The 8,728-nt window shown below is 44.9% G+C and overlaps 1 protein-coding gene across 1 annotated transcript in view; it reads right to left on the bottom strand.

Moving 5' to 3' along the window:
* Positions 1-254: 254 nt before the first annotated feature.
* LOC149355441 (uncharacterized) overlaps positions 255-8,728 on the bottom strand; it is a 79,751-nt gene continuing 71,277 nt past the window's right edge. The window contains exons 16-19 of the mRNA XM_089576113.1: positions 8,114-8,206; positions 4,732-4,918; positions 2,916-3,962; positions 255-1,860 (exon numbers count right to left, since the gene is read on the bottom strand). The gene's annotated coding sequence lies outside the window, so the exon portion shown is untranslated. The remainder of the gene's footprint in view (positions 1,861-2,915; positions 3,963-4,731; positions 4,919-8,113; positions 8,207-8,728) is intronic.

The following is an 8,728-nucleotide window of genomic DNA, read 5'->3' as shown; positions in this document are numbered from 1 at the left end:
TAGTAACTAATACGGGACGCTAACCTACAGTGTAACGGAGGCACAAACTGCACGCATTTATTGCGAGCAACTACACAATGAAGTTTGGGAAAAAAGCAGTGACCCTACCAGCTCACAAATGATCAGCACTCAGCTGTGCCAGACAAAAGCGAAAAAAAGGGCCCTGGGCTGGAGAACCATTAATGGTGCCAAAATTGCCACAGAAAATCCATCAAATATGTATCAAACAGTTATCAATACAAATGTTCCAGAGAATCTCAGGCCAAGAATTTGAATGAAGAGGCAGCCCTAGCATGGGAAGCGCCCAGCCTAGTATCAAACTTGAACAGGAAACCACTGAGACTTCCAAAAGTTCTATGACACTTGCGTAAGTTCTCTGTTGGTGTTTCAACATCATGCACAAAAGAATAATAGAATTTCCCTGCTAAATTTATTTCCACCTGTGACAAGGAAAGGCAGCTAAGTATAACATCTGTTTCCAGGCCTTGCCTACTCCTAGCATTTCTGGCATGCTGGAAGAGCAGCACTAGCATTGTGACCTGACAAGGGCGAGCCATCAACACACTCGTGTAACACTCCCAACGTTCAGCAAGCCATGTCTGAGCAGCACGCTGTCCCCTATAGTCTTGTAGAAAGACCAAATGTGATGTTTTAGATGTTTTAGATGTGAATGTTCAAAATCAGACAGATTAGAGGAAATGCATGAAAGAGCCAAGCTAAGTATCTTGAGGCCACCTGAAATGGTAGGATGGCTGCTGCAACAGAAGCAATCACCCTGGGCTCAAGCTTCGGAAAAAAAGGAGCTTTTAGGGAAATATGCAGCATTCGTGTGAAGCTGTCAAATAGCATTTGGTGGACAGAGGGGCAAAGAAACATGATTTTCAAGTATTTTAGCTGTAATGGCCACTAAAACATTTGTAAACATGCATCACATTGTAAATTTTGCCCATACCTGCCAATAATTTATAACCAAATGTCTTCTCAAATTCAATTCCGGTTTTGGTTTCAGCAGCTGAACTGCCACTACAATGTCGCAAGTAGGGATGTGGTCATGCGATGAACAAGAAAACTGCACTGGAGAAACTGTTAGTCAACTTGCCATCTCCCCATCTCCTAGGGCAGGCTGATAAAAGAGGAGAGCAAATTAAAACTTCAAAGCAGTAGTTGTTGTATGCCCCGTCACCTCAACCTTATCTGTGACGTCGTCAACACTGTTCTAAAGAAAGCGAGCTATAAAAATTTCGTGCACACTGCAATGGCCTAGTGGCCCAAAAGCGTGGGACTGAATCCTGGCGGCCGCATTTCGATGAAAGCAAAATGCGCCAATGAGCTGTACGATGTCTCGGCCTGTTAAAGAACCCCAGGCGGTCGAAAATAATCTGAAGCCCTTCACTGTGGCTATCATAGCTACATTTGCATCTTTACCATACATGTCAAACTGTACCATACCGTACCACACCATACCATACCGTACCATACCATACCATACCAAAATCCGGTGCCCTTACCTTAATACCAATTATGACTATTCGTAAGACAAAGTGTAAGCCCATAGAATATGCTAACAGTTGTCTATCAGACCTAACAATAATGGCCGAAAAGAATGACTCAACGAGAAGGCCCTGGCTGCTGGAAATTCCGTCCAGCCAAGCAAAAACACTCAAATTTCAGCACTGAAACACAGTCGGTATTAGTACCCACCTGTGCTGCAAAAAACACCAAACACCGTTTTTGTCGACAGTTGCACTTATTATTAGTTCACACAGAATAATTAATTTCGAATTTCATCATGATCATCCTTTCATGCTCCATAAACAAAGAAAGAGAGTCCTGTATCGGATCAGCAAGCTACTTCTCCCCCTGCAAAGAGAGAGGAAAAGGAAAAGAGGTCAAAACAACATTATGAAGGCAATTAATAGTACGCGCTTGCAATACAATCCTGAATGCATTGCAGTGGAAGATTTTCTTTCCTCTGCTGATTTCACAGCACACGCCACTCTTGTAGCCAAAGCGCTGCTCGCAACTGCCAAGCACTAGACCTTGTCCCAGCTACACAAGTCTTCAAAATGACCGAAAGAGGGGCATGACCCTATGAATAGTCTTACAATCTAGCTACTTTGGGCACCTGACACTTCACTCAACAGTGAAGCAGTGCCGAGTCTGCTGCACTTTACAAATCAATTCATTGGCAGCTTTCATCTACTGTATTTACCACACATAAGTTGACTGCAAATATCAGTTGGCTCCTGCCAAGCACATAGTTCATGCCGGCAGAAAAAAGTTTATAAAAAGAACACAGTGTATATAGCTTTTGTCAAAAATGCACAGCACACACTACTTGATTCTGGGCCTTGCTCTGTGGCGAACGGTGCATCACCACTGCACCAAATCTCTTGAAAATGAGAGGACTTCTCATTTTCAGCCCTGCAAAATTTGGAACTTTCATGGATGCTTGCACTATAGAAAACCGTTGTACAGTTTTGACAAAGCCTGTGATATTATTCAAAACACACCGTGGATAACTCATTATCGCACGACTGCACAATGGTTCAAGTTTTGATTTCTTGAGTCAGGGCCTCAGTAACATGTCACAGCATGAAGGCTTGCCTCAAGAAAGGTTGCAGTGTTAAGACCTAATCCATGTTTTTTTTTTCTGAAAACCAGCAAAACCAAATATACGAACAGCCCAATTCTCAGCATTCTTAAGCCTGTCTACCTGTCGATGCCCAAGGCAGGCTAAAGGTATCCCAGCCAAGACGAAATGAGCAGCTTTTTGAGATAAGCCCTGCTCAATAAGAGGGAATCAATAACCCAACATCAACAGGCAGCCATCAGTAACAGGCATACGCCAAAGATGTCAACCAAATGACTCACAAAATTTGGCCAGAGAGGGCAGAAGGAATGCTGGTCCTTACATGGTCTTAAAATCTGAGCCCCTGGGGTGCGGAGTGGCTTGAACTCCGCTTGTCCGCCGTGGCACGCTCTGCATTGTCCCCGCAGTCGAACCGAGTTGGCTGGCTGGCAACACCGATGCCCGGCAGCTCCAGCCTTCAAGTCGGCTGGTCGTTGTCAGTGCGTGCTTCAGCGCCACACACCGGGTCACCGTCGTCGAAGACAGCGCTGCCGCTTCTGCGCGGGACGGTGCTTACCCTCGTTGCATACCATTTGCAGAGGCCACCGACCTTTGAGTACAGCTGTGCTTCAATGCAGACCTTCTCCCCTACAGAGAAGATGTCCGTCAACTTTTCTCTGCACCAAAGTGGTCTTGGGATGCTTTTCTTATCGAAGAATGCACTCTCGTTGTCTTCATCAGCAAACTAGACTCCGTGGTCATGTTCGATGGATGTGATTACGCCCACCCGGTCGGAGATCACCTGCTGGTCATCGGGGCGCCACGGGGCTCTCTCGCTTCCGCCGGAGTGTTTCCGGCATACCGGACTACATTCCCTCTGTATCTGTAATTGTGCCTCAGAGGGCCCCTCAAGATCTCGACTTACACGGGATCGCCCACATTCGGTCTTCCAGTGCCGACTGGCCACCGTATGATGTTGCTGAGGTGGAAAAATACGCTACATCTGACGGGGTGGTGAGTCACGATGACACCCCGGTTCCACTCATCGATGGTTGTGATCCGACCCTCGGTGATTCCCTTGGCAGAGAAACTGCTGCTCGTTGCGGAGTTAGTAGCCTGTGCCACTGGAGGTGCAGTCCTCATTGGAGCTCTGACTTTGCCGCAGGTGTAAGCCATCCTATCCGTTTCTATGCATATCGCGCTTGGAAACCTGTGAACAGCCAGCCGAATCGTTTCTGTCAATGGTTTGTACCGCCCAAGCATTCTGGCCAGCAGTTGAGACAGCTGTCTCTGCAGACAGGCGATCGGTACGCTGCCGACCTCCTTCTGCACAATACTCTTCATGTACTCCAGTATGTAGCGTTGAATGCCGACATACTCGGCACGGACGCTGCAACGCAAAAGAATAGGAGCCAAAGTTGGGACAAGGGAAGCCAAGGAATTTTCTACTCATCTCGCATTCAATTCAACCGTGAAAAGCGTTCAAAGCTCTCTGTATGCACTGCGCCGGCGTATACGCCTGCTGCTACAAATCTGTCGAGTGCTCCAACGCGTGGCAATACAGGGTTTGATCAGCCGAATTGACAAGCCACACTGCCGAAGAATCGCTGCATCATGAGCTCTTTAAAAAAGATGTAAGCGCAACAGTTATTGACTTTTTTTACTATTTATTACCCTCTTTAAGGTATAGTTAGCAAACGTACCCCTTGCTACCTTTTTACTATGATTGCTAGTTACTACCAAGTTAGTAACCATTCCATTAAATCTAAAATAAAGTCAGAATATAACTAACACAGACTTCTTACGCCTGTCTACCTGTTGATGCCTAGGGCAGGGAAAAGGCATGCCGGCCAAGACAAAATGAGCAGCTTTTTGAGATAAGCCCTGCTCAATAAGTGGGCATCAATAAGCCAACATTAACAGGCAGCCATCAATAACAGGTGGATATCTATAAGCCACAAATGTCAACCAAATAACTAAAAAAAATTGGCCAGAGAGGGCAGAAGGAATACTGGTCCTTGCATGGGCTTAACATCTGAGCCAATAGGTATAGCACGCCAGAGCATTTTGTCATCCCAATTTTATTTTAACAGTACAGCACTTGCCTACGCTTAACCTGCATTACAAAGAAGACACAAAGAAGTCCACATCCAACTCACCAAAGCAGTAGTGCCGGGGATGCTCGAGCAGGTGGTCTCTTCTGAGCACTCCACCACCGTGCTCAAGCGATGCCTCGTCCAAGCGCATTCCTGGACTAACCCGAGCCCAGGTCAGCAAGGAGGTGGAGATGGAAATATAGCGACAGCTTGATGGCACTGTCCCACACCTCTGCTGGAGCTGGAAACACTGACAGTACCAGCAGCATGTGAGGTGAGAGCCATTATGTTCTCAAGAAAGGAGAATATCAGTGATATGAATTTTCTCAAAAAAAAAAGCACTGCACAGGCAAAGTTTTTAGTGCTCCAAACACTTATTCTTCCTTCATAAACTTAACCGCTGCCACTGCACACACTAGCATCATCTTCTCATTCACTAACTGTGTCCCTTCCAGCAGGCGCCATGTCCTGTGGCATCTTTATGGCCATCACAAAAGAGTGGCGGCAATGGGAAGCATTCCCACAGCTGTGCCAGGCTGAAGCTTCACAAGGAAAGAGAATGTTCACGGGAAATGCATCATTCCAGCGTTACAGTTACCAAAATCTCCTCCTAGTTTACCTCAGGAAAAACCTAAGCACACTACAGTAGGCACCCATAAATACGAGCTTGAAGGAACCACAAAATTTGTTCATTCTAATGGAAGTGCCCCTAAAAACATGTGAGCATGCTAAGTGTGTCCATATGTATGTTATATGAAAACAATGAATCAAACAGCTCTCCAGAGAGAGATTAACTGCAAACAGCAGTTATTGCAATACACATGAGGTCAGCTGAAGACAGACCATGAAACCAGCTCGTGTTAACCTATTTGAAAATGGCAGTGGTAAGTGGTCTCAAGTTTTTTCATCTTTTTTTTATTCTCACTGTACCCCACAGCGGGTGCCATTTGTGGGAGAGATTTGCTTTCCATCCAGCTCCAAGTGCTCTTGATCCTACAGCACCACACCTGTTACCAACTCCACAAGCAAATCTGCTGCAGGAACCTTTCCGAAATTTGTTATGGGTTCTCGTGACATATGGGAATGCAATAAGGGTAAAGTTGTCTTCCTGCCTATCACAGAACTTTAGTTACAGGGATTTCAAGTTGTCACTCCAGAACTGCAAAGAAAAGTTTGGATTCCTGTTTCTGAAGCGGCAGCTTCAATACCCTATATAACTCACGTTCTATAATAGGCAGGATGATAATTTTATCCTTATTAGATTACTTTCTTTCAAGCGAACCCAATACATTTCAGCAAGTTTCCTGCAGCAAATTTTCTTGCAAGCTCTGCACAAAATACCAGCATAAATATTACATTACTGCTCAAGGAATTGTTTTACACCAAATTAAACGACATATTTATTACCAGCATGCAAAAAATACATGTTTGCAGGAGATTTGATAATTTTGACTACATTACTAAAGTTTTGTCTTCAACAGCAGGCTCCCCTGAAATAGCATGCGCAGTTCAAGAGAAGGTCCCCAGCCTTCCTGACACTGGCATGAAAGCTTCTTGCCAAGCAAGCTTGCTCCCAAGAAAGCATACTCCCGCAATGCAGATTTCCCTCCATTATGGTCAACGGCGCATGGAAGCTACCTTAAGAGGAAAAGGCAGCTTTGAAATTCAAAAAATTTCGCCAAAAAAAATTTGGTTTTTAAAAACTGTTGTATCCGCTTGTATGCCTCATTCTTTACACTCTCCCAAAGTTTCAGTGCTGAAATAGATCGGGAAGTGCTCGAAAAAAGTTGTTTTATGAACCACGGCAGCTTTGCATTGTGGCGAAACTCAAACAGTGAGAGCTCTTTTCCAGTATGGTTTTGTGCCTAGAATAGTTGCCATTAGCGATTTGTAGCTGGTCGTTAGTAATAGCCATATCAGTGTTTAGGGTTTCAAAAGCGCGATTACTCTTGGTGCTGTGGCTCGATAAAGTTTGGTTTTTTCGACTAGTTACAGGCACTGGAGGGGTTAGCCTGCATGCTTTTGAAAGCTCATGAATTTTCACACGATGCAGCCAAATTTTGTCACGCCACAGCGGCAAGGGTAATTGAGTTTTCAAAATTCTAAAAACTGATTTGCCTATTACTAACGACTGGCTACAAAGCTGCCTATCCATGATAGTTAAGAGGTCAGTTATTTATTATCAGAAATTAGTTAACCACCTTACTACTAAAGACAATTCACCAGCTTTCAGGTGTCCGCCAACACTAGGGATACTAGGCCACACAAGACATACTTTTACCCCTAAAATGCTATAATTGAGTGGATAATTAATATCATTAAGCAGATTCATCACACATTCAAGAGACTAGTAAAAAAATGATTCAAATCGGAGCATGCAAATGAAAGTTATTCTACTTTGAAAATTCGAAATGAAAAGATCAGACGAAAAATGCCTTTAAATCCCGGGGCAGCCAACAGCTACTCATTCTGATGGCGTCGTCCCCCCTTTACGCACGCAGCGCCCCATAGAGAGGGCAGGGGTTACTAGCAGCAAAGGAAGCTCCCCATGTTTCTTAGTTGGTAGGACTGAAAGGCTGTCAACTGTCCCCCCTCCTAACTCAACTCCCATCTCCTGTCCGGCTTTTCTCTTCACATTTATGGGTAAGATGTGTCGACTGCATTTTGTTTTCACTGCCTTCTTGGTGCAGAGTAGAAAGTGTCGCCGCTAGCGTTAATCTCATTAGTTTTCGTTTGCTTTCACTGCTCCTTTCCAGTTTTTGTGGCATGCGAAAAGCTTTCAATACTCAGTCATAATATTTTGGATCCATTTTGTCAGTATAAGGGAATAATATGCATGCTGTACACCAAACTAATCAGAATGGCAGTCCCGAATCTGCATGCCACCTCCTTTCCGCTGCCGAAAATGGCCGCTACGTTGGGACACCATTGGCTTGAAACAAGCATTTCTGGAGAAGATTAAAACATTAAATCTTATGATTTCGGAAAAGACAATAGGCTTCCTGGGTATGGAGCCAATATTCACTCAGGACGGTCTTTGCTAGAGTTAATAATGACTAAACTCAAAGCTGGTTCCCAAAACCTATATTCCGAGCATTTCACCCCAATGATGCGTGAACAGGCCACGTGAAAGTTACTGCCACCTGCAAAGCAGATGGGTAAATGAAGGCACTGCATATCACACGCCAGCCTTTGCTGAGGGTGCCTATTCACCTTCGCTTCTTCGAGCCACTTGGCAAGACCAACACTGGCAGCACGCAACTTGACCGCGGTTCGTACGCTATTTGTGGCAAAAGAACCACACGGTAAGATACCGAGCAGGAACATGGCTTCAGCAAAGGTTGAGGAACACTGAGGTTACGAAGCAAGACGGAGCGGTAATGGAAGGGCAATGTGTGGCACCGTGGGCATGCCGAAGTGTACACTTGTCTCCGACATTACTTACTGCATGTCCCAGCGCTGGCACACTTAAGGGCGACAGCAATCGCACTGTCTCTGCAATTTGGTTGTCCCGTCCCTCGTTGTCCTGGGGTGAACTCTGCACATAAGCAGCAAGAAGCTTTAAATGCAGCAGTTAACCCTCAAAACATGACCTTAATTCAGACCCTACAAAAGCATTCAATGCCTTATGGGGAGAAGAGGAAAACGTGGGGAAAACAAAAGAAGATTATTTAGAGAAGGCATTTTCAGGGGTGGAAGCAGGCTCCAGCTTTTTGAAGCAGGCATGGGAGCAGCAGAAGTCCCATTTTGGAGCAGCTTTGGAGCAGCAAAGGTCCCATTTTGGAGCAGCTTTGGAGCAATTTGTAGGCTATTTCGGAGCAGTTTTGGAGCAGATTGGCGACATTAAATGCGACCGAGAGCAATTTTGTTTGCAACTAGTCCAAAAACTGCATAAATATTGATCACAGATCCCACAGGCCAGAATTAATTAAAAGCACTGCAACTGTTCTGAAGATGTTTGCTAGAGATCATAAAAAATAGACATGTCGCAGCTACTACAAACAGTAGTTGCAGTACATTAGCTGCTATTATTTCAGTTCAGAAAAAAAGAAAACAACAT

The sequence above is a fragment of the Amblyomma mixtum genome, chromosome 3 (assembly GCF_055824585.1).
Source record: "Amblyomma mixtum isolate Tamu chromosome 3, ASM5582458v1, whole genome shotgun sequence".
Classification (NCBI taxonomy): Eukaryota; Metazoa; Arthropoda; class Arachnida; order Ixodida; family Ixodidae; genus Amblyomma; species Amblyomma mixtum.
The sequence above is the reverse complement of the archived record's forward strand: the minus strand, read 5'-3'. Positions and strand labels throughout refer to the sequence as shown.